Below are 27,085 nucleotides of genomic sequence, written 5' to 3'. Positions count from 1 at the left end.
ATCATTCTTTCTTCCTCATTCTGCGCCCCTCCCAACTCTTCTCAGAGTTAATCACTATTAGAAATTTTGTATTTATTATTCATTTGCCTTCTTTTGGTTTTATTTGGTTTTAATAATAAGTCATATATGGGCAAAAGTTTTTAATGTTCAGTTCTTGTACAATTTCTTCACGGTCTCTTACTCTTTAATCACATTTTAGTCCTTTCCTTTATAAAGCATATTTAATTTATATTTTATCTTTGATAATTTTGTTATCTAATGTCTTTATGGACCTGATTCTCTGTCTGTAGTTTCTGCTGGTTCTTGCTTAATAATGCCTTATTGCTTAGATTTTTGTCATGTGGGAATTATTTGAAGTTTGGGCTAAGCTGGGTTTTTAGTTGAGAGAATTTACATTTCCTTTTGCCAGGAATCTAGAGCATTACTCAACACTGTAAACTGGTTTTAGATGTTTGAGCTACCTTGATAATATGAAATGAGCTGCAAAGCCATGTGAGTGATGACTGTTGGTCATGAATCCTCAGGTGATTTTTGTTGTTGTTTGTTGTTCCTCTTCACTAGTGCCAGGTTTGGAGGCAGACTGTTTTTTTTTGTTTTGGGTTTTTTTGCAGTTGCCAGCTGTGTGGGTGTGTATATGTGTGTGTATGTGTGTGTACTCTTATAGACTTATTTCTCCTACAATGACGATATAGTTTTATTGGATTACAGGAGGGCATATCACCTTTTGGAGACTTTCCATCTCTGGCTGGCTTTGTGAATTGTGATCTTTGCAAGCAACCTTTGGGCTGTGAAACCTTAAGTCTCAGTCCACCCAGTTCATCAAATGTCCCAAGAGGAAACCTGAATAATGTACTCCTCTTAACCATCTGGTTTCCCCTTTCAGTTAGTTTCATTCTCTGGATATTTCTTTCTTTCTATTTTTCCTATTTTATGTGCAATTTCTAGTTGATTTCCATGGAGGGATTTTTTATACTACAAAGCACAGAGATTTGTACAAATGAACTCAAATAATAAACTCATTGATTGGAAATACAGAGGGATTTCTTAGAGCCTGATTTCAGGAAGTACAGTCAGATCTTGCTGGAATGGTAACGCATGACTGATTTTCCCCAGGGTCTGCCCATTTTGCATGTTGTTGCAATGCTCAGTGACCTCATGCTTCTAGCATCCAACACAGTCCAACTGACTCGGTCTCTCCATGAAGTTCTTCAAATTCTTGAGGTAGAAAATAAAATTGTCTTAGCCTCACCTATAGATAGTAGTAAAGTGACATACTATTTCAGGACAGTATACCATTGTGGTTAGAGTTCAGGTTCAGCAGCTGGACTGGCTGGATTTGAATCTCAGCTCCAAATCTTGTTAGCATTGTAATCTTAGGAAGCTTTCTTAATGATTCTGAGACTCAGTTTCTTCCTCTGAAAAGGGGGATGATAATGATAGTAACTACCACATTGCTGTGGTGAGCAATAAATGAGTTACTACCTGTGAAAAGTAATAAGTAAAAGTGATGACTTATGTATAGTGGCTGCTCAGTGAATGTTTATTATTTCTTTCCCTTCACTTGATGTAATTGCTGGTCTAATTGGCTATGGCCTGTGGTTAGGATCATGTGGTACAAGCCTGTCTACCTAGGTATGTTCTATCACCATCATCAAGAAGCAAATTGAAAGAAAGGGAGGCAATTGAAAATATGTCTAATGTAGACTGGTGAATTAGAAACAAAACAACTTGTCATTTTGGGGAAGAAATTTTTTATGTAATTTCCTTTACATAAAAATATGCTTGAGTAATAAAATTGTTACTAAAGAGACAGAAATTTCAATTTATCGTATATTTAGTGACAGTGATATTTCTTATTTTGTCTCTCGACTTTCAAGCTCATGGCTGATGACAAGTTGGTCAGATTGAGTTACAGGGAAAACAAATTTTGTTTGGTAAAAGCTAAAAGGATATAGATTTTAACCTGGACAGTTTTAATTTCTTTGCCACTGAGTAAAATAGATTTAACTTTCCATCTGAATATATTTTATGTGGGAGTTTAATGTGTACCAACAAAGAGACTTTGTTCTACAACATCTATAAATATTATTTAATATGGTTTTTTTCCTACTCTCAAGAACATGGAGAGAAGTTGTTTAAAGTACTTGACCTTTAAATGCAGAGTGTATAAATTAATTCATGTTATTACTTCAGTTTCACAGCTGAGTTGTCTTGTAAATAAAACTTTTCCCTCATTAGAAATGAAGCCAATCTCGCAGTTCCCTGTAGGTCTCATATCACTTACACCATGCTATGCTTCGTATGTTGACCTGGCACCCAAGAGAGTTTATGCGCAATTGGTGAATTAAACCAGAAATAATTTCCTGTGGCATTATGTCACAACCTCAACGATGAAAAAAATCCATTAATTTCTCTTGCATTTAATATGAAAATTTAAATGAATTCTTTCAGAAGTACATAAAATTTGGTAGGTCAGTATTTAGATTTCTTGTGCTATGAAAAGTACATATGCCTTTCTTATGTAAACTGTGTAATCATGCAGTTGTCTATGTGTATGTATGTACTAGTCTTTTGATTTATATTTATTTATCTTGTCCTGTCTGATGTTTGTCATTAATTTTACTAGAGAGAAACTTTAGCCTCCCGAGGAAAGATTTTTTTTATCTTTCAGTAATGACATATTTTTGTCCACAAAGCTTCAGAGGAAGCAAGATTAAATATGAGGACTCTCTCTGGATAAATCTATCATCTTTACTAGTTCCTGTTCTTTTTTATACATTTGACAATCTTCCTCCCTATCTTTGTCTCCTTCATAGACTCAACTATTTTTTTTTATTCACCCAACACTATTTATTTCTCAAATGTCTGCTTTTTGCTTTCCTCTGTCATTTTTTTTCTTTTCTTTTCAGTGACACTCCTGTCTTCAGAGTTTCAGCTTAGCCTTTCCAAGGGGATATTTTCCAGGTCTGCAAATCTTGCCCTAATTGACCTCCTTTGATTCAGTCCTGCATGGCCATTGCAAATATTCTGTTCTCCCACTTCTTGGTGTTCCTCCATCCATTAATATCCACCCAATCTTGACACTGGATATACAAGGTCATTCTTGACACTTCTAACCCATCTATATCCATATTTTCATCAAACCCTTAAGACTTGATAACCCTCTTCTCTCTTTTATAATTCTCCACATCATCTCAAACCAATTGTACTAAAAAACAAAACTAATTATGTCCCTCCCATGCCTGAAGATTAACCTTCTGCTTACTGTTGTAACCCTTAGCTTTCCTTTTACTATCAAGTACTGTCATACATTTTCAGTCTTCATTCTTGCTTTTTGTAATCATGCATCCAATGATTCACGGCCATCATGTGCCAGACCCCTTCAAGAATTATGACTTTGAATATTCTGCTCTTTATATCTAAATGATCTATCAAACCTTTTCCTCTAACTGCTTATCATTCATGATTACTTTCCATTGCCACTTCCTCTACAAAATTATGCCAGAATCCCATAGGAAGTCTTCATTGCTTTCACAGGAACTTAATCTACCTCCATTGTAGCTTTTAGCACACTTGACTATAATTATATGCTTATATAATCTATCACCCCTACCATGTAGTAAAGGAAAACACATCATATTCTTTTGGTGTGTGTGTGTGTTTTAATCCACCAGTTAGCTTAGGGCTTTCCATATGGTAGGTCCTCAATTACTGACAAAATGAACGAATCAATTAATTAATGTCCCACCAGCACTCAGATTAAATTTTCCCATCCTTAGGATGAAGATAGAAATAATTTTTTTTTCTTTTTTTAAGATAGAAATAATTTCTTTTTTTTTAATTTTTAAAAATATTTTTTAAAGTTTTTTTATTTATTTTGATAAAGAGTGAGTGAGAGAGCAGAGGAAGGGTAGAGAAACTGGGGGAGAGAGAATCTCAAGCAGTATCTGTGCTGTCAGCACAGAGCCCGATGTGGGGCTTGAACCCACGAACCATGAGCTCATGACCTGAGCCCAAACCAGGAGTCAGATGCTTAACTGACTGAGCCACCCAGGTGCCCCAAGATAGAAATCTTAGAAAGACTACATTGAATCTCAAAAGACTATCTTCTGTTTTCATTTTTAAAACAGTCAGTTTGTCTTTTTTTTTTTTTTTTTTTTTTTAATTTTTTTTTTTCAACGTTTATTTATTTTTGGGACAGAGAGAGACAGAGCATGAACGGGGGAGGGGCAGAGAGAGAGGGAGACACAGAATCGGAAACAGGCTCCAGGCTCTGAGCCATCAGCCCAGAGCCCGACGCGGGGCTCGAACTCACGGACCGCGAGATCGTGACCTGGCTGAAGTCGGATGCTTAACCGACTGCGCCACCCAGGCGCCCCAAAACAGTCAGTTTGTCTTTAGGCAATCGGTCTATCTACCTAGTCATCTGCCTTAGTTAGTTGCAGTGTTGTAATGAAATCTCATAAACTGGTTGCTTAAACAACATTTATTTCTGCCAATTCTGAAGATTGGGAAGTCCCTCATCAAAATGCTGATTCCTGGTAAAAGCCCTTTTCCTGGTTTGCAAATACCCGTCTTCTTGCTGTGTCCTCAGATGATGGGACAGAGACAGAGAGAGAGAGAGAGGGAACAAGTTCTCTGGTTTCTTCTTGTAAGGACACTAATCCCATTATGAGGACCCCTACCCTCCCACCCCCATGACCTCATATAAACCAAATTACCTCCCAAAGACTCCACCTAATGTCATAATGGGGATTATGTCTTTAACATATGAAGTTGGGAGGGGGACACAAACATTCAGTCCATAATGTTTTTCATCTGACTGTATCTGTCTCCATTTTTTGCCATATGCAATGATAGAACAGTACTTGGACAACCCACTTTTCTCAAATGATAATAATAAAATTTTCTATCTAGAAGCTATGTGCCTGACTATTAAAATGATATGACCTTCTTATATTTAAAACACTTTATTATGATCAGTGTTCATATTATACATTAAATTACAAAAATTATCTACACATAGGTCGAGCACCTGGATGGATCAATCGGTTAAGCGTCTGACTCTCGGTTTCAGCTCAGGTCATGATCTCACAGTTCATGAGTTTGAGTCCTGCATCGGGCTCTGTGCTGACAGCATGGAGCCTGCTTGGGATTCTCTCTCTCCCTCTTTTCTTTGCCCCACCCCCCACCTTGCTTTCTCTCTCTCTCTCTCTCTCAAAATAAATAATTAAATTAAAAAAATTATCTACACATAGGTAATAAAATGAAAGAAAATAAGTTGTTTTATGAGCAACTTTTATTTTTTTTAAGTTTATTTATTTTAAGTAATCGTCTAAACCCAGCATGGGGCTTGAACTCACAACTTCGAGATCAAGAGTCACATGCTCTTCCAACTGAGCCAGCCAGGTGCCTCTGATTTTGTTTTTTGTTTTTTTTAATTTTTGTTTACTTGTTTTGAGAGAGAGAGAGAGAGAACGAGTTGGGGAGGGGCGGAGAGAAAGGGAGACAGGGAATCCTGACTAGGCTCCACATTTGCCAGTGCAGAGCCCAATGTAGGGCTTGAACTCATGAACCATGAGATCATGACCTGAGCCGAAATCAAGAGTGGCATGTTCAACTGACTGAGCTACTCAGGTGCCTCCAGATGCCTCTGTTTTATGAAAAACTTTTAAATGGAAGTGGTTGATGATCCTTATAAGTCATTGTTTTAAAAATCCTCCTCTACAAAAGATTTCAGAATGTGTGCCTACGTAGTTTCTTAAACTTCACATTTTGTCATTTCCCAAATATGTTATACAACTTTCTGTATCCAGACTTTTGATTTCTCAACTTAGTGTATTTTCTTTTACAATCTGTACCTATTGATACTAAGGCTGTCCTTCAAGGGCAGCTCAAATTCCACCCTTTTGAATAATGTGTATCCTCATGACCCCAATCAGAATAATCTGTTTCCCCTTTTGAATTTTCATAACACTCAGCAATCGAATAATATTTAGAACTCATTGTATATTTTGCTTTGTAAATTTCTATGAATTTCCTGTAAACTTTTTGAAGAAAACCGTTTACTTCTTTTATGCTGTATAGGAGGCACTAAGGTGCCTTATACACAGTAGGTCCAAATCAAGTTGTTGAAGCAAGGAACAAAGAAGTGTGAACTGAATTGACACTGTGTGAATTGTGATCCTTTCCGATTTTCCCTTGCTTCTCTGTATGCTCCACCAAAAGCCCAGAAGAATGGTAGCTTCCTTTTGTCACTTATCTTGATGTGGTGCATTTCCTCTTGGGAAGCTCAGTCCTTGCTTAACCTTGAATATTATTATAGCTTAACATCAAGTTGCATGTATTGATTCACTAGTGGAGCACTCTTAAAATATGAACAGATTTTCTGCCCTTCATAGTGAAAATGTAAGCCAGAACATTTTCTGGATAGCAGTAGTTTGACATGACTGGACGTTCATGCTTTAGAAGCACTGTTTACCAGTGGTATGAAAATTGGCAACTTGCTAAACCTCCTTGAGGCTGTTTCCTCATCTGCAAAAGGTAGGTGGTAAAACCTCTCCTAGCAACGCTGGATGTTGCAAACAACATGGAACATATGGAAATTGAATGAGACACCCATGGAAATTACTTGGCTCATAGTGGGTGTTCAAAACAAGTCAGCTGTCTTTTCCATGGATGAACAATTAAAATGATTTGTACGTAGCACAGAGTCAGGTAACACTGTGAGAAAATCTAAGATAGTAGTTCTGTGACCTCACATTTTGGAAATGATCTTGTCAATGGAATATATAGGCATTTAATCTTTAGTAGAGTTTTTTTTTTTTCACACTATTTCATAATAAACTTGTAAGATCAGAATTTAATCTTTCCCAGTGCTACTTAAAGGTTACGCCAATTCCCAGATAAGAAGATGAAAAGACTTGGGGAGCCTGGGTGGCTGTCAGTGGAATGTGTGATTCTTGGTTTTGGCTCAGGTCGTGATGTCAAGGTTTGTGAGATGGAGCCTGGCATGGGCTCTGTGCTAAGGGTGAGGAGCCTGGTTGGGGTTCTCTCTCTATGCCTCTCCCTGCTCATGCACTCTGCCTTTCAAAATAAAAAAATAAATATTTTAAAACAAGGTGATGAAATTATTAAAATCAGTGGTTTCATGGTATCCACAGGGGAAAGGCCTTCAGTTTCCTTTCTGTCAAATCATATATTTAGAAACATATATTACATTTGTTTCAAGGATAAATAGCCAAAAAATTTGTATTGTGTTATATTCTATATTATATTCTTTTTCAATAGGAGGTGTTTATAGTTACATATTAATCACTTAGGCAGTCATAGCATATTTTTTATTAAAAGCCAAAATTAGAAATGTTTCAGAATAGGTCAAGGTGAGTAGGGATTGTTGGAATGTGCTTTCAAATGGCATCAATTTGGCTTCCTGAGGAGTTTGACAAACTACAAAGCTATTCCTTCTACTGTTATTAGTAATTGAGTTTATTTTCTTACTGAATTTGGACTCAGAGCTCAAACAAAGGCAAAGTTCTGCTTCTGCTAGAATAGGCCTTTGGGAAGGAAAGATTCTGGGCATTTGTTTGTAGCAAAATGTCAAGTCAGTTACCTGCTGAAAACAAGCCTTAAAAATTCTGGAAGATCAAACTTGAAATAGGTGGAGACATCTGCAAGAAAAGAGATTTGGTACCGGATTCAACAAGGCCAGGAAATATTATGGTTCATGGTGTCTGTTATGTATTATTTTTTTTACCTGCCTCATTGATCCGTTTAAAACATACATTGAGTGCTTTCCATGTTCAAAGTACTGTTCTACATAGAGGCAGTTGGGAAAATAAATATAAAGAAAACCTGTACTGTGCCCATAAGGAGGTTAAATTACTATGTGTGCATTTGTATGCATGTTTGTGTGGGGTGAGCAAATAAGTGACTGCAGTGCAATGTAAGAGGGAGAGAGAAATACATTTGAAAAGGGAGGGGTCACATTTTGACAGCATAGGTATGTTGACATCCGGGAGTTAAAGGCAGTTTGGGTGAGTGAAAGCAGCAGATGGAAAGCCTAGGGCCTGGACACAAGAGCCAGGAAGGAAAGGGTCGAATTAATTTAACTTCATTGCAGATGTGAATGGGAGTAAAGTGGATGGAAGATAATGCTAGAATTCGGTATTATTTCACTTTTAGGCACATTTAACAAAGTGTGATTTTAAATTGGTAACTTTAGGGGCGCCTGGGTGGCTCAGTCGGTTAAGTGTCTGACTTCGGCTCAGGTCATGATTTCACGGTTTGTGGGTTCGAGCCCCGCGTCGGGCTTTGTGCTCACAGCTCGGAGCCTGGAGCCTGCTTTGGATTCTGTGTTGCCCTCTCTGTCTGCCTCTCCCCCACTCACTCTCTGTCTATCCTTTCTCTCAAACATAAATAAACATTAAAAATAAATAAATAAATAAATACATTTGTAACTTTAATTAAAAAAGAGAGGGAATCATTTTTCCAACCCTGATTTTCTTTAGATTCTTTAAACCAATCTGGGTTTCTCAACCTTAGCACTATTGATATCCTGGACTAGATAATTCCTTTTATGGGGGCTGTTTACTAATGAGGCCTGGGAGGCAGCCAGGCTACAATATTTAAGGAGGCACCCCTTATCATGGGCATGTCGTTTAATCTTGCACTTGTATGACCCTAAGAATGAGTGAGTGTGTTCTTAAATTTTAAGTCCTAGGCACCTCCCTTGACTCACCATAGTTTGTCACAGACTCCATCCCCTAGCAGCCTTCCCAACTGCAACGGCCAAATATGTCTCCAAACAATGCCGAATGTCCTGTGGGAAACAAAATCACCCCCGGTTAAGCACCATTGCGATCTATCTGGAATAATTCAGCATATTTCTTTTTCAGTTGTAAAATGTCCAGAAGAGCTGCCAGCAGTGTGACCTTTTTTGTACTCAATGTAGCAACTAAAAACAGGTGTATTTGGGGCAGCTTATGATTGCCTGAAACACACTTGGTACTCAAGGGAGCAGTACAGGTGTATTTTGGGCAATGCAGGGGTTTTCAGAGTGAGCTATGGAAAGAGACTGCTGTGATTAATGGGCTGGTGGACACTGAAGTTAGGAACAGACAGAGGTTTGTAACCTTCAGGTTACCTAAACGTGAGGAATCCATCCTGCCATTAATAATATACCTGAATTCTAGGCCTTGGCCGTGTGGAAGAATAATAATTCTGCTGTTAATCTTGGGGTGGAGATGACAAGATTTCCAGGTACTTTTTCCTGGTCCTTGTACATAGGCTCAAGAAATCCACAACGTGCACTTATTTTCTTTCTACAAAATTTGACAGTCTTCTTGGTTAATACTTCATTATGGTATTTATATTTGTTATTGTCGATTCCGCTCTTCCCTCCTCTATTTTCTTGGATTGGGGAATCAGTGGCAGCTGGGCAGTTGCAGTTTGTACAGTGTGACTGCCAACAAGGCTACAGATCCATCAGCCCCCAGCAGGCTGCTAATCAGATCAGTTAGTGCAGGGTCACAAAGCACATCACGGTGTATGCTGTCCATTTTCACCGGAAGGGTTAACTAGGAGTGACACGGTTACTTAATGCTGAGCAGTGGAGTGTGGTTCCTAAGATTCCATGTGTCTCACATCCAGTAATGTGTCAAGTAGCACGTTGCTTCATATCTTTTTGCATCACTTCCTACGAAAGTTGGTACATGTTAATAAAAATAGCGAATTAAACAAGTGAGTTTCGCAGCTCACTGACTTCTGCCAGGCAGTGTCCTGTGTGTTCTATTTGCATTCATATCTCAGTAACCCTTAGTGGTGGTTAGTAACATATTCCTTATTTAATGGGTTTGGAAACTGAACTTAGCTAGGTTCATTAACTTGCCCATAGTCACATGGTTAAGACCTCTTGATTTCAGATCTGTCAACTCTGGAGTCCATGTTACTTAAATACTACTTCCGAGCTGCTTGCAGATGGCCTTGCAGACTGTGCAGCCGTGATTCCAGGTGGCTCTGTACATTTTGTGTGCATTGTGAGTGCTCTGAGATGACTCTGGTAGGTACACGATAAGTGCCAAGTGAATTCCAAGGCATTTAAGTGGTATTTATTTTTACATTTTTGTTCTGAATGATATATGGTGAGTGATGGGGCACTAATGTCTTCCTCCCTTCCACCATCCTTCCTTCCTCTCTTCCTTCCTTCCTCTCTTCCTTCCTTTTTCTTTCCTTGCTTTCTTTCTGTAGGGACCGTGCTTAGCAATAAATTTCGTTGAGGAAAGGATGGACTTCACTCGAAAGATTGTGCTTTGCCTATTGTGTTTTCTGTATTCTAGTGCAGCTGATGCACTGAGGAGAATGAAACTACCCCGTTAGAACTATTTCTATAGCTAGTGTTAGTGAAAATTGTATAGTGCCACCAGAGTTCTTTTTCTGAAGCCTGAGGCTAGAATATTGTCTTACCATTATTTATTATTGTCATGGAGCCATTAGCTTTTGCCATTAGAAACTATACTTATACTAAAGGTGTTACAGCTGGATGTATGTGCTCCAAATTCTCATTACATGCTGCTGACCTTTCCCTATAAATCTCAGCTTGGAGTTATCAGCTTTCTACTTGTTGGCCCTAATTGGAAAGTTCTCTGCTATATCCAGGTACAAAATGTACTATCAGAGCTTGAATTTCTGCCCCTTATTAACATTGCCTTTGTAACTTATTTCCTCAATTCTCTTTCCATTGGCAATCCCGCTGAAACAAATTCCTTAGTTTTATATACAAATTGAGTTTATGGTAGAACATGTTACAAATCATGCAATGCAATAAACTCAGAGAGCACAGTCTAACACTTTTACCATTTAGAGGATATTAAAATGTCTTTTACTAATTAATTATTTGCATGCCATTTTTTGACCTAATAATCTACAAATAAATTCATGAATTTTTGGCAGTCATGTTACAGTCTGCAAATCCAAGTGTCAGGTATCCAATAGCAAATTTCATGAAGGGCTTCGAGGGAGTTGGTTTTATAATTTCCTGAAACCTACCTATACTTTAGATGGATTCCAATTTGGCAAGATTTGTGTAATCCGAAGATGGTAGAAGGAATGTTTGTGACTTGATTCATCTGTCTATGAGGAAAAGTATTTCCCTGAGAAAATCCTTTATATTTCCCATTTAAGTCATTTGTTTAAGCTTAAATGGTGGGTTTCCAAAGTGGTTTATTACCATGTTCCTCTTTTACAATGTAGGGACCCTATATATTGTATTTAGAAACTCCTTAACACTCAAATACCCCTGTTACAGTTTTATTTGACATATATATTAATAACGAGATGCTAGAAATCAGTATTACTCACAAAGATCCACCTTAAATGCAAACTTAGAAGTATTTATGTTTTCAGTACAGATTTAAATAATTAAACAATTATTTCACAAATCTCAATTAAATAGCACTTAACTTCGAAACAGTTGTGTAGAGTATATTGAATGTGAGTTTTCTTCTTCTTAGGCTTTAAAGTACTTAATTTTCTATTAAAACCATATTACACAGTGTAAATAAATGAGCTCAAGCTTCATGAACTCATGAGATAAAATGATCAAAACTGTATGTGTTCTAAGTTACGACCTCTATAGAATTATGGGATGGTGGGCAAATTCACCTGGAGACAATAGGTGTGTTAAGATGAACTGAGGCACATTAAACATTTTCAGAGTTTATTTGAGCAAAACTATATTGAAATTGGGCAGTGCCAGTCTGCAAGTGTTTAGGAGTGCCCCTCCGACAGGAGCGTGGGGGAGACTTAGAGAGAAAAGGTGGAAGCAAAGTAAGGAAATTATTGACTGGCTGCAGCTTAATGACTAGTTGGCTCTTCGTGATTGGTTGCCTGTAGCGTTTTCATTTTGCAACCTTGAGGCATCTACAGGCTGAGATTTCAGTAGGTTTATGTAGGCCACCATGGCATCACAGCCACCTCAGTCCGGTGGTCTCTTTGTTTAATTAATTAGACAAGTAGTCCATATTTAAGGAGATATAGTATGAGTTTGATTACATGAATTTAAGACCAGAGATTTCAGTGTCCATGTAGCACCAGACACGATGTGTTAATCTAAATTGTATTCTCTGAGCACACGGGCTTACTATTTTTCGGATACTTTGTAGATTATGAGAAAATAGTTCCGGATTTCAAATAATTTACAAAATTCTGTTCCTATTTCCAATATGGGTCCATACCAGTCAAATACCACTGACCTCTTTGCTCATTTCTTTGTAGAGAAAATGGAGACCCTACTAATGGTTAAGAATTGTAAGCTTCAACCCTTTGAGTATTAAAGAAGAAACTATCAACCAAGTCATAGTATTCAATTGTAAATCTAGTCTTTTGTGGTTTAGTAGAAAAGTTGCCTTTGTTTCAACCTCAGATTGCCTTTAGGAAAGAAGCAGGTCACGCCCTATTCTTTTTATATGCACACTGGAAGAAAGCCATCACATATATTTAAAATTTTCCAAGGTACATAAATTTAGTATACCATAAAATCTTAATCTCAAATCTAAAGTATTCTGCTTACATGGCTAGGGCTTAAAGGACTAACAGAAAACATGTGGGGCCAAAAGGATCTTTTTCCCTAAATAGTTAGCATATAATAATAGTCTGACATTTTGTTGTGACTCGCCATTTTCAACTCTTTATGTTCTGTGGCTTTCCTTCTTATCATTCTCTTTGTTTTCTCCTTCCTCTTGCTGTAAATAGAAATGTATCCTACTGGCATGGTCATTGCCTTTTTAAAGTTGCCATTATTTTCCAGTCTTGTGTTTCTTATTTTGCAGAATTCTAGCCGGAGGAAGAATTTTTAAAATAAAGGTTCTAGCAACATTCTCTTTTCTGTTGTCCATTCCACTGGGTTAATAACTGTTTTCTGAAAAAAAATGTATAATGCTGTGTGTCATACAGGTACTAAGCTATCTGCAAGTAGCAGATCATTTATTCTTTCAATGACCTATGAGGTATTCCCAGTTTAAAAATGAAGAAACATAAAGGGGTGCCTGGGTGGCTCATTCAAGTGTCTGGCTCTTGATTTTGGCTCAACCATTTGTGAATTCGAGCCCTGCCTCAGGCTCTGCTCTGACAGCATGGAACCTGCTTGGGATTCTCTCTCTCTCTTTCTCTCTCTCCCTTTCTCTCTGCTTCTCCTCCATTTGCACTCTTTGTCTCTCAAAATAAATATATAAACTTTAAAAAATATTTAAAAAACAATGAAGAAACATTGGTATTCAGGGGTTAACTAAAATTTCCAAATTCACATAGTTCATTAATAGTTGCCTGAAGAAAAAAAACAACAGATCCTCACTCTTAATTCTTAAATGGTCTGTAACTAATTCTTGAATATCTTAGAATTAAATATTTACTAAGTCTTTAGTCCATCAAGTATAAACACCAAACTCTCTTCCATGATAATTTTTTAGGTAAAAAAAAAAGTTTTACAGACTTCTAAAAAACGTAGATAAGAATCTCTGATAGTTGTTTGCTCATAATTAACACAGGGAACAGAATACAACTTATATGAATATCAATTTAAGAGACAGTGTAGGTATTTTCATGTGTCCTGATGGGTTACTATATATTTGTATACCTTTTCTATTAATAATTGTACTGTGGTTGTTGACGTTATTTGAGTTAGAATGATTAATTCTTATATGAGCATCAAATACTGATTTAATAACTTGCAATTCTATCAAGTTTTTGTCTATCATTTGAAAGTATCAATTCAGTAATACATACCTGATCAAACTTAATAATCCTTTTTGCTCATAGACTTTCACATTAAAGCCTTTTAAAAAACAATGTTGATTTTATTTTCCAAAGATTCTTTTTTAAAAAAAAAATGTTTATATATTTATTTTTGAGAATGAGAGAGTTATTGCACACAAGATGGGCAGAGACAGAGAGACAGGGAGAGAGAATCCCAAGCAGGCTCCGTGATGTCAGCACAGAGCCCGATGCAGGGCTCGATCCCATGAACTGTGGGATCATGACCCAAGCCGAGATCAAGAATTGGCTGTATAACCAACTGAGTCACCCAGGAGCCCCTTATTTTCCAAAGGTTCTTGGCAATTCCAAGACTTGATTCAGGAGTTTTGAAAGCTAATTTTTCATAACAGTCTTGTAATTGTTACCATCATTCTTTGGGTTTTATCATTCCCTGTTCTGAAAATAAGTTTTTAGTTTGTTCCATCAATTTTTGTATGACACAAAACAGGGTTGTTGTGCCACTATCTTTTTTCTTTTCTTATATTGTTTTTATAGATATTACTATTTATAAGTGATAAAACAAACATGAAACAACCTAAAAGTATACCACAAAACTCTTTGTGATAGTGAGGGAGTTGAAGCCATGCTGTATAGCCAAAATGATGTAGCAAAAGGCAGTCTTGCCAATAAGGGATGGTAGTGATTTCCACTGGATCATTCTCCTCATGGGCTTATAATTCACATCTCTAGTTAGAGCAACATCAACAGCCTGTTGACCTGTATTAGCCTTGTGCCAGATTTAAGTGGTTGTTAGGAAACCCAGGAATATTACTAGAAACATAGGAGGCATTGGCTTATGAATAAGTAGACCAAAATGACATTTGTGACTTATTACTTGTTTTTAATATTTAACTTTTGGGGGTAATTCCGTGCTTTCAAATTATACATTCAATAGTGGATTTTGGTGAATGTCCTTTTTTGTCATTTGAAATGAAATCTTACATAATTTGAAGTTTGCATTCTGACAGAAAAAAAATACATCAGAATTTTAGTTTTCTAAACATTGTGATCGTTATTTTTGTTTGCTACAAGAAATTAAATGGCTGAGATTCTGAAAAAAAAAATAGTGCTTTCTCGAAAATAATCTTGGATTTTATCTACCCAGATAGCAGAAGGATCCATGTCACTCTTGGCTACTGAAAGTACTTACCATGCCAAGTGTTTGCAATTGTGTAGGCTTTTTTTTTTCAATGGTATGTTTCTTTTTTACCATTTGACTGACAGATATAATGAAAGTCACTGGTGGCCTTACTAGAAACAAGTACTGCCGTCTATTAACAACTGAAAACATATACCTTTCATCTTGACAATCTAATAAAAAGCTTAATAGTCTAAATGTCTTTTCCAAAAATTTTTAAATTTCAAAATGGAATATTTTGGTGGTTAGTCAGAGTTCTCTCAGGAACCTTTAAACTAATGGAGTGCCAGTTTTTTGAGAGGAGTTGCATGTATGAAAAATGACTTGGATGGGCAAACTGAGAAGTCTAACATAGTTTCTAGTTGCACAAAACATTGAGGGCAGCATTTACATAGAAATTCTTTTTTTTTTTTTTAGTTCATGTATATGTATATTTACACATTAACATACATATTAGTTGAAACAATCTTACATAAATTCTGTAAGCTTAAATTTCTCTGTCTATAAATTGGAGGTATGATAGCTGCCAGGATACCCTGTGATGAGAGCTATGTGAAACATACAAAGTATTTACCTAGGTAAATATTGTATCCTACCCCCACCTTTCCCATCACAGAGGCCTTCCCTAACCAACTAGCTGAAGGAGACATTTCTCCCACTCAGTATTCCTCAGATTCTTTTTTACTTTACTTCATATAAAGCCATTCTTTTAATTTGTCTGTTTGTATCCCCTACTATGGTGAAGACACTGTATTCATTCATTTGCCACCAAATTCTCCTGAGTTTAGTCTTATACATAGCATGCATTCATTTATTCATCATTTACAAATATTTTTTAGAACTTTTATTGAGATGGAAAAGTGTGATGAAAAAATGAAGACTTTGCTCTGATGGGACATAACACTAATTGTTGTATTAATAAATACATTTCTGGGGCGCCTGGGTGGCTTAGTCAGTTAAGTGTCCGACTTCAGCTCAGGTCATGATCTCGTGGTTGGTGAGTTCCAGCCCCTCGTCAGGATCTGTGCTGACAGCTCCGAGCCTGGAGCCTACTTCAGATTCTGTGTCTCCCTCTCTATCTGCCCCTCCTCCTCCTCTTCTCTCTCTCTCTCTCTTTCTCTCTGTCTCTCAAAAATAAATAAACATTAAAAAAATAAATACAATTCTTTTTTGATGGGTCCAAATTTATTTTACAATTGTGCAGTAGTTTCTAGGGTTATTATTATACATGTATCAGAATGGAAATTAAGTCAGTCTTGTTTTTTCCCAAATGTCTTCATAATGTTTCTACTTTTACATTCAAGGGAGTCATTTTAGTGTGTGTATTTCTGACTTGGAGACAATCACTAAACGATATTGGGTATCACTGGTTCTTATGCTCTCCATTTGTCAAGAGGGAGCTCATTCCCATGCTTTTCTATAACCAAGGGCTTATTGAACCCTTATTGTTACCAGTTGTACCTGTCAGTGTGTGTCAGTTTCTCTTTATAGAGCGCCACTGTGGTCTTTCCTAGATCTCACTAATAAGATTAGTCAGTTTAGAACTTGTGTTTGGTGGGAAAAATGTACAGTAATGCGAATATTCCACCATTTTGGAATATTGTGACTGTATCCGTGTGACCTGAAACACTGAATAAAATATAACAAAACAGATTCTTCCTAATATTGCTTTATACGGTGGTAAGAGAAAAATGTTTGAATTTACGGATTAAAAAGGATTGTAATGTTAATTCATCTTAAACAAAATCTATGACAAACCCTTTCCTAATTTATGCTGGAGACATCTTTGTGAATTGACGTAACAAAAGAGTTTCAAAGTAAATTTGCTGTGTTAGTGAACAGACCATCTATGGTTTCAATGCTTCATACTGGCCCTCAGGCCTGGAATGCCCCTCCCCTTGTCCTTTTAAGCCTGCTGTTTCCTCTTTATAAGAACCATTGCTTTCTAGGATTCTGTCCCAGTTCCTCACTTACTCCAGGCTGGTTAGATATCCCTTCTCTGTTTTCAGAAAGCCATGCACATAATTATTTCACTTGCCACATTTTTCACACCTGTTTCTAAGTTTGCATTCCCTAATTAGATTTGAGCTCTTTGATACTAGACACCTTACTGTGTTCATCTTTGTAACTCTGTATTCTAGCATGCTATCTGGCATATAGATTGGGCTAGTCTGTTTCTGCTGCTATACCAAAATTCCACACACTGGGAAGCTTCTAAACAACAGAAATTTACTTCTAACAATTCTGGAGGCTGAAAGTCTGAGGTCAGGGTGCCAGCGTGGTCAGATGAAGATCTTTTCTGGGTGGCAGATTTCGTGTCATATTCTCAGATGGTGGAAAAGAAAAGATAGCTCTCTACAGCTTCTTTTAAGGCAGGAATCACGTTTCTGATCACCTCTAAAAGACCACATCTCCTAATACCATTAACTTAGACATTAGGTTTTCAACATATGAATTTGGGGGAGCACAAACATTCAGACCAGAGCATGGATGGTACTTAGTATATGCCCATGAATGAATAAATAAATGTTAAGATTTTAGACTGGATCCGATTCTTCATGCAGAGGAAAGAGCCCGAAAGCAGGTATAGTCCAGAACGGAGAACACAATCTAGGGAAGATTTGCTTTTTCCATTGTGATAGTGGTTGGAATTATTAAATATAGGGGCAATAATGAAATGAAAGTTGATTGAGAAAGAGCATGAAATGTAGGCCACAGAATTGAACTAACCATGAATTAAGATTGTAGTTATGGGGACCAACTGAGATAGATTCCAAATGCTTAGGAAGGATTTGGAAATAGTGTACAGAATAACACATGATGAAATTTAATTGAAAGCAGCTTACTTAAACAGCTTCTAATAATTGGGAATATAGGCATAAAGGCGCTGGAAATTTCTGTTTAGTGCCATAAATTATTGATGAATTATCACTGCGAACGTATGCTCAAAATAGATTGATTTTGTCAATTTTAAAAAGCTCTTGGATAACATTATATATATATATAAATAAATATATATTATATAAATATATTAACATGTAAATATAATAATAAACATAATGTATTATATAATTAATATATATTTGTATACTTATATATATATAATTCACTTACAAGCTATATGAAATATTAATAAGTGGTATTACCTACCACATGAAAACCTTGCTCTGTGCCACGGACTGAACTGCATACTTTTGTATGCATTAATTTTAATACTTCAGTGCAGTTGTTCATATTTTACAGTTGTTTAATACTTACTCCAATGCAAAACAGAGAGAGGGTTATAGAGTTCAGCCTGCTTGCCTTTGATCACACAGCTATTAAGTACCAGATCTGGTATTAAATTCATTCCATTTGAATTGAAAGTCTGTGCTTTGTTATAGTATGCTATTCTACGTGCCACCAAATCTCTGAAATACGTATGCATTTTCAGCATGAGTTTAGAGTGACAAGCATAAATGTATACAAATGTAGTTACCTCTTCCGGTCATCATTCATTCATTTATTCACTCATCAAACATTTCATGGTTGGTCCTCTGGGCACCGTACGACGTGCTACATGTACAACATATCCAGAAGCTATAGTGAAAGAGAATGGCATTAGAAATATATAATAGAAACTGTGTAACAACTATTTTGATAAAGGCTATGAAGAAAAATATAAAGCCTTTTATTAAGTGGATTACAGAGCAGGATTCTCACGTACTTGCTTTCCTGTGGGTAAGTGTAATTAGATTTACAATATAGCTTACTGTAACCCAAGAAGATGCTTAAAATAGCTTTAGATAAGTTGTACCACACCAGTGTAATCAAGCTGAACAGTTTGAAAACTGGTCTTACAACAGCCTTTCCACAGCACAAAGGGAATTTTGGTGAATTGAAGAAAATTGTGTTATATAATGGCTTTGAAAATTTACCAAATGTCAAATCTGTATTCCAGCTTTGGAAGGTGACTTTGAAACTATCTCAGCAATGACCTACATCTGTTCACAAAAAAAGCATAAATATCCATGGAGATGATTCTTGCACTGACCTTTAAAGAGTCGTATCTATCCTGCTGCAACTCTGAGCATGTGGAAGGTTTTGTATTAAAATATTGAGGGAGTTTTTGATAAATTTGAATATTTGGCCTCATCTATTGCTAACATGTGGCATAAAATCTAAGCAGTGGTAAAGAGAGAATTTATGTCGTATAGAACTTAATAAAGCTAGATGGCCCAAATAAAACAATTAAACAACCAAAAATAAATGCAAAGCAAAGCAATGTGAAACATTGGCAGATGTTAATAGCAACCTAGGCTGTTTTTATTGCAGTTCAAGGTTATAAAATCCTAAATTTCAGTTTCATAAGTTACCTTTGGGCTGTATTATAATGATATTATAACTAACTGGTATTGAAGGAATTTGTGAAAATTACAGGAAAATCAAAATCAATGTCTCTGTATATTTGATGTTGATTTTCTCTCCAACAAACGTGTGTTGTAGCTTGACTTCTTTTTCCACCCTCCCCTTTTCAACTCACTTCATAAACAGATGGAAAGCTGGTAATTTCCTGACAGTTGGAGATATTTTTGTAATTATCTGCAAATTTGAAAGGTTTAAGACTCTATTTCTTAGCTGTCAGGGAGCAATTGAAATGCTTTTCATGAAATAAGTGTAAATGTACGTGAAAGATAGGAGTTAAGCAAGAAACCCAATATCATAATTGAAACTCATTATCATCTATCAGCTCTAGATATTGTGAGGCTTTCTTATTATCACCTTTTCTGGGAGGGTTTTTTTTTTTTTAATCCTGCCAATACTTCTCATTATCCTCTCTTTCATGTCTTTCCTGTACATTACCCTCACAGAGAAGGGACTCTTAAATTGGGTCTTGAGGAATAAATAGGAGCTTGCGTAACAAAAGCGAGAAGGTTCATCTATAGGCACTGACGCCAACTAAGGCAGTAAAGGCACAAAGGTGTGAAATAGTATGGGAATGAACTGGAAACTGAAATTAATTCAGTGTTAGAGCATATAGTGCAAAGGAAGAAGTGGCATTACAGGACACTAGAGTGGGGGTTCGATCATATGGCGAAACTCTCAGAGGTCAAGAAGAAATCATCACCTATCAGGTGAGGGTCTATTTGGTGACCAAGAAGAGCAGGTTTTGTGTCCAGCAAAGAACAAGACTTTGTGAGATTTCATGCCTGGTCTGATGGCTTTCTTTTTCTCTGATGGAGAAAAATGGATGGGCCACAGGTGATGACTGGAGGTGGCTGGGGAACGAGAGGGGAGGATGTATAGAACTACAGTGGAAAGGAGAGGAAGATACCAACAGGTGTGAGAAAAGTTTACTGGAGAGGCATTAAAGATCTTGCTGAAATTGGAATGTGTAGTGGCATTGGTCTATACAGTTAATCCATTTTTTTCCAGTTCTACTCAGTCATTGCAGGGTCTACTCTAATTGCAGGGCCCATTCCAAGTTTGGAGTTTTCAAGGTCCTTGTTGCCAGAAGACAAAGGTGTGAACGACCTAAAATGTTATAGGGTATATTAGTATTTATTGAGTACTTATAATGTACTAGGAATTATACTTAGTATCTTATATATGTTACCATATTTATTCCCTTCTTTCCTATGAGATATAAATATTATTTCCATTTAAAAAAATGAGGATCCAGTAATTTTCTCAAGGTATCTTACCAAAAAATAGCAGAACTGGGATTTGAATGAACATGGCAACTGAACAGAGAAGAAATTGAGGTTAAAAAAGGTCTAATAATTTGAGAGAAGATGTCAGTGTCAAGGGAGTGAATATTTCAAGGAGATTCCAGAACAGTATTGATGGAAATGACATTTTTAAGGTTGCACGAAAGATAGGAAACTAATTGAGAAGTAGAATTTCAAGGTTTAAGACTCCAGTGGTAGAGGCATTCAGCTTGGCTGGTAGGATCCAGTTTGGAAGGTGGTTACTGACGTGAGAGTGGGGGTGGAGGTCATGAATTCTCTGGATCAATAAGATATTGATTGCAATGTATGGGTATTGATTATGGATATTGATTATGGTGAGACCTTGGAATGAAAATAAATGAAGTTTAAGGAAATGACCTGAAAGCTGATGTGTCCTAGTATTCAGGGTGATATAGCTTGGTGAAAGGAACTTAATTGAAAAAAGATTTCCTTGTATAAGTTAAAAAAGGAAAAGTAGTTATATGAAAGCCACAGAGGGGAAATAGGATTATGTTGAGCCTCTGTTCTGGATTTGATGATATGGGTATGTCTTCAGGGACTTCATGTGAGTCAGGTCCTCAAGGAGAAAAGGATGTGGATATAGCACAATGTCCATGCTAGGAATAAGAAAGTTTGTTTATTTAAAAAAAAAAGAAAAAGGAGATCAAGAAGATATGGTGGAAAATGTTAGGAAGCATATTAAGGGGGTGTGGGAAGGTGGAGAGCATAATGGAAAAAAATACCTAGCCATGTGAGTGTGAGATTGAGAAAGAGGATTAGTGATTAGAGGAACATTCATTTAGGGCTTGAGAGTGATGGGGACCAGAGTCATTAGTGGAATTTGATGGCTTCAAATTTGTAAATGGAACTTTGCTTTAAAGATATTTTACTATTTTGATTCCAAATAGTGCCCTGACTTGACTTCAACCACATTAACATTTGAACTAAGTGGGGGTGGTGCTGTTTGAAGTTCTCTAGATGCTGGGCTGATACATACGCCTTGTTGGTCTCTTCAGTATAAGATTTGGGTAAAATTAACTGGATTTCTACCTCTGGTTTTGTGATCTTGCTTAATAGTATTTTGCTTAAAAATTCCTAAACCTGATATTAGTACATATTTCATAGATGTATCTTTCTAATATTTTACTTGCTCAAAGCATTACACTGTACTGATTTCATATTTAGTGTCTAGGATTTATATATCATCATCTTTTGATTATAAGAACAGATACCTAATTCATAATGTTAATTTCCATTGCTGTATTTAGAAACAACATAGTCTTATCTGAGCACTTTGGTAACTGTAATCTGAATTAAGAATTTTGAGTTGGCTGTATACATTTCCTTGCTCCACAGTGTATGAAAAAGAAATGTTGCTTATATGAAATAAAACAGCTCTGACATCGTCAAGTGAATTTTCTCATAAAATTCATCAAAGTTTAGCACTGGAAGTGTTTTTACATGCCACACAGTTTGACCATCCCTTGGTGACTGAGGCAAGCATTCAGGATCTTTTCATAGCAGATATGTCTTCTGACTGTATGGTAATTGTGGCAGGAAAAAGGGTGAGCAAATTTGAGGTTGGAATATTGGCTCCTGCTCCTGAAATTGTTTAACCCTGAAAACTTGGCTTCTCCAAGCTGAGTGTTTCCTGTCCTGTGAAATGGAGATGTTAGTATTATCAAAGAGTAATTGAGGGGATTGGAGCAGTCCACTTAATTTTTAGATACCTCTGATATCAGAGGTTATATTTACAAGGAACAAAAATCTCTTTGTAGTTTTCTAACCCATTTGTTGTACTTTAGCTTCCTAGAATAACATTGGAAAGCTGAAAATAATTTTATTTCTTTAAAAAAAAATTAAATGTTTATTTTTGAGAGAGAGAGATAGCATGAGTGGGGGAGGGGCACAGAGAGAGGGAGACAGAGGATCTGAAGCAGAGAGCCTGTTGTGGGGTTCGAACTCAGGAATCATGACCTGAGCCACCCAGGTGCCCTCGAAAATGATTTTAAAACTAAGTTTCACACTTAGTCAGTTGCTGATATTTATGAAGCAACCTGGGCTTTGACAACTCAATAATAATAATGGTTTATTTTCCCCAAAGATAACTATTGAATATCCAACTTAGGCCAGGCAAGACTAGGCCCCAAATTGGTCACCAGAGGAGTCCCATGTGTCCTAGGTACAATCTGCCTTAATATCCCTGCGGTGCTCATGTGTAGGCTGAGAGCAGCCAGTGGGAAGTGTGGACTCTGTGCAAATCCAGCAGTGGATTTCAGAGCTCAGCAGCTGGGGCCGTTGGTCCATTACACTCCCTCTAGTTGGAGGTTTTGAGGCACCTTCTTAAGGGGACCATACCATATTTGTCCACCCTACTCATATGTAAAAATAATATTGCTAAAGGCTCTGGTGCACAATTTGCTTCATAGAATGAAAGATAAATGTAAATTTGGCTGTAGGGGAGAGAACCACTAAGCCACTAATAGAAGCTCCTATGTGTTTGAGTCTCTTCACTTTGCCCATGCAAGCCCCATCACAGCCACCCCCACCTGCATCATAGAAATAAACTTGGTGACATATCAACAAGACAGGCTTATTAAGATACGCTTTTGCAATATGTTTTGGATTTGTCCCTCTTCATGGTTAATTTTCAATATTATACTAAAGACATTCTATTTGTTTTCAATACCAGTCAATTTTCTTTCATCTTTGACTTCCTCAGTTAGAAGGGAGAAGGATTTATATCTCCATAACAAAGATATTTGAATGAACTTTTTGTCAAAGTTCTGCAATAAACCCTTTGTTTTAATGTGTTTTCACTTTGTGTTCATTCTGAGATAGTGAAAGTCATTTCCTTAGATTCCACTCATGTAATTTTATTACACTTGTTTAGAGATTTTTAGATTATGCTGCTTAGTAAGGTGTGCAATAGCATGTCTTGAAGTTGGCCGTGAAAATGGCTATACACAGTAGCTGTAAACACTGATTTCTGTAGTTGTATGTAATAAGGCTTAGGAGAATGTGTCTCCTATGACTTTCGAAGATCACCTGCGGTGGTTGTATAAACTTGAAACAGTGGATTTGTTACGGGATATCTAGGTATGACGTGGTGCCACATGTCAGTCACGGAAGCAAAAGGAATGTTAATCTTTAGCTTTGCCATAATGCCCTCACTGTTCTTCAACCCTGGGCCTGTCAGCCACTTGTCAGCTGATGTGATTTTACATTTTGCCTCAATCATAACTTACTCTAAATTCTCCTTTAAGTGTTTGATGTTTGCTTCCAAACAAACATCTGTTCTGGGTTTGTGAGGAAAAGAAGGGAGAAAGAGATTTAAAGAAAAATAAAAGAAGGGTTCTGTTATTTTGGGCTTTACTGCTGATGCTAACTACTATCATAAAGTATGGACTTACGATTGAGGGATTAATGAATAATTCATTCCAAGAACTTTTTCTTAAGCCCTAGTGAACACTGAATGTTTAGAAACATAAATGGATGATGCTGTTAAGTTTAAGGAGAAAACACTATCTCCTAGGAGAGGAGAATTATCTGCTATTTCTTCTGAAAGTTTGAGTGTGGATTTATATAGTGTTAAATATTCTTTTTATGCTTTACTGTGTTTTCCAAAATAGTTTCTTATTTTTGGAAGACTTCCTGTCTATGTTTTCAAATATATCAATAAAATTACCTATTTCAGCTAATATAGTTTTTCCTGTTTATCACTCTGTAGGTAATAACCAACCATGTGTAAATATGAATAATATATTTCCCTTCTCAACATCATACATTCTTAGCTCTTTTAATAAACAGCTTTATAAAAGTATATTTTATTTATGTCTTAATTAAAATTTTTTCATGAGCTAGAAGAGATCACAAACCCTGGGTAATGCATTTTAGTTGCAATGGAAATTCCTAAGTCAATTAATTATGAGATGACCATACACCAGACATAGAACTTTATGATGCTGCGGAGTATTAAAATGGCAATATTGAAATAGCTGCCGTTTCTTTCTAAAAGGTAGGGCCATTTAAATCACCTAAGTAATGGTCTCTGAAATTATGGAATTAAAAATACCATATTTTTTCCTACCTGATAATTGGATGGGACATTGGACATTAACATAAACTTCCAAAGGCTTAGAGTTTCCTGTAGGTTTTTGTTGTTGTTGTTGTTTTTCTTTGTTTCCTTTTCTTATTTGTATTGATTTCAGCATAATGGATCAAGGAATTTCTCTTGACTTGTAGACTTTCCTAGAAGTACGCCTAAGGTTGGTATCGGTTTTATATTCAGAGAACTATAAAACAAGCTTTTTTTTTTTTTTCCAATTAGTAAAAGTCTATGTAAAACTTATCTGTGATATAGACTTGCATGTTTCAGAAGGTCATATATCATAACTTTTGTACAAGGTGAAGATTACTCACAAGGTCAAAAGGCATGCCAAAACAAACAGAAAATGTTTTATTTCATTTTAACTTCCTTTCCTTTAAAAAAACATATTTAATGGATATGATCATTTAATTTTTTTTTTTTTTTTTTTTTTTTTTTTTTTTAACGTTTATTTATTTTTTTGGGACAGAGAGAGACAGAGCATGAACGGGGGAGGGGCAGAGAGAGAGGGAGACACAGAATCGGAAACAGGCTCCAGGCTCTGAGCCATCAGCCCAGAGCCCGACGCGGGGCTCGAACTCACGGACCGCGAGATCGTGACCTGGCTGAAGTCGGACGCTTAACCGACTGCGCCACCCAGGCGCCCCGGGATATGATCATTTAACTGTCAATTTAGTCCTTTTGTTTTTTGCATATCAGACACAAACACATACCTTTTAAGGTTTGTTTCTGTTTCTGTTTTAAAAAAAGCTGCACATTAAAGTGAAGGAGGGAACTTCTATTGCCCTATTTTTGCATAACCAACTACTGTAAATTAAACTTAATTCTGATTTTCTAATGTTCTAGTTTTAATATTCTAGTTTTTAATGTTCTAGTTTCTAATCAGAGAATTTCTAAACTCACATCGTTTTAATAGGTTCATAGTTGAGACACAGAAATAAAACCTGCCTTATCTCATTATTCTCAAATATGAGTGACATTATTTTATCTCACATGAGAATCAAAATATGAGAGAAGTTGCTTTTCAGGTATGGGATAAGGAATGTAATTATGCTGATGAAAGCGGATTGTAGCAAATAGTACCAATATGTCATTGTATCTATAAATGAAATGAATTCAAAATTATATATTTCAGTGGTAGTCACTGAAGCAAGAAAGAAAATTAATTGTAGTAGGATGTTATGTCCTTAGATATGTTAACTTTATCATATAAATTTTACTTATTGTGGTATGATAATGCTAGTAATTTTATAAAATGTATTCTAATATTGATTCTAAACTCAAATAGATTTAATTATCATTGGAAGAAAAATTCCTTGCAGGTAGAATGGACAAGTTTTCATGTGGTATTTACTGAATGAGACAATTATATGTACATAGTCCGCTTATGATAGTCTTGGAATTTCACACAGTAAATACTTTCACTGCCAGCCTACAATTCCTTCCGTTGTAGGCTGTAATGTCAAAGTTCTCTGGTCAAATTAGGTAATGATATCAGTACTATCCAAATGACATTGTATTACCTCCATTCTCTCCTCTTAGTCTTTGCTCCTGTGACGTACATTTAAATAACTTTAAAAATTTTTTGATCTTTTTAAAATATTTTATTCTTTATTTTTGAGAGAGCACAAGCAGGGGAGGCGTATGGGGGGAGGGACAGAGGATCCAAAGTGGAGCAATGAACCCGATGTAGGGCTTGAACTCATGAACCTTGAGATCATGACCTGAGCGGAAGTCAGGCATTCAGCCGACTGAGCCACCCAGGTGCCCCTTGATGATCTTTTTAAAGTGTTCCTAATTTCTTGTTAGAGCTTCGAAATCTTACTGCTACTTCAGTTTGTTTAAATTAATAAATTTAATGTAAATAGAGTTTTAATGTATTTATGTAATAATTTCAAACTATCGCTTTATAAAAAAGACCTATACATACACTTATATATTATCCTACCAAAAGTGGAGGGAAATGTCTCCCAAAAGTTAAAAACAGGTTGTAGTTTTGAAATCCCAAATACATTGGACTGAAGTGGGTCTCTCTGATGTTTTGTTAGGAACTCCTCAGCACTTTGGGAAATAGAACTTAAGACAGAAAACGTAAAGGCAGGCACAAACCAAGGCAGGCACCACAATTATGATGTAGGATTCATGGTGAAGTGAAGTAATATAATTAGATCTGTCCGTATCTAAAGAGGGCCTTTAAATAAAACTCTGGAGACCTAGAGAAAGCAAACAGCAATTTCAGCCAGCGCAATAGAAAGCTACATGCTACATCTTTCAGAGATGGAGTGAGGTACCTTTTTCATTTTTTTTTTTTTTAACATG

General features: G+C 36.4%; 1 protein-coding gene across 5 annotated transcripts in view; it reads left to right on the top strand.

The window, feature by feature from the left end:
• Positions 1-27,085, top strand: part of SLC16A7 (solute carrier family 16 member 7) — a 189,044-nt gene that overhangs the window by 22,481 nt on the left and 139,478 nt on the right. The window contains exon 1 of one of the 5 annotated variants that reach the window (XM_086712939.1): positions 26,454-27,053. The exons of the other annotated variants lie outside the window; for them this stretch is intronic. The gene's annotated coding sequence lies outside the window, so the exon portion shown is untranslated. Of the gene's footprint in view, positions 1-26,453; positions 27,054-27,085 lie in introns of those variants that run through there. 5 annotated transcript variants of the gene reach the window in all.

Source organism: Puma concolor, chromosome B4, assembly GCF_028749965.1.
Source record: "Puma concolor isolate L17-30 chromosome B4, mPumCon1.1.hap2, whole genome shotgun sequence".
NCBI classification, from domain to species: domain Eukaryota; kingdom Metazoa; phylum Chordata; class Mammalia; order Carnivora; family Felidae; genus Puma; species Puma concolor.
Note: the sequence above shows the minus strand (reverse complement) of the source record. Positions and strands in the feature narration are given on the sequence as shown.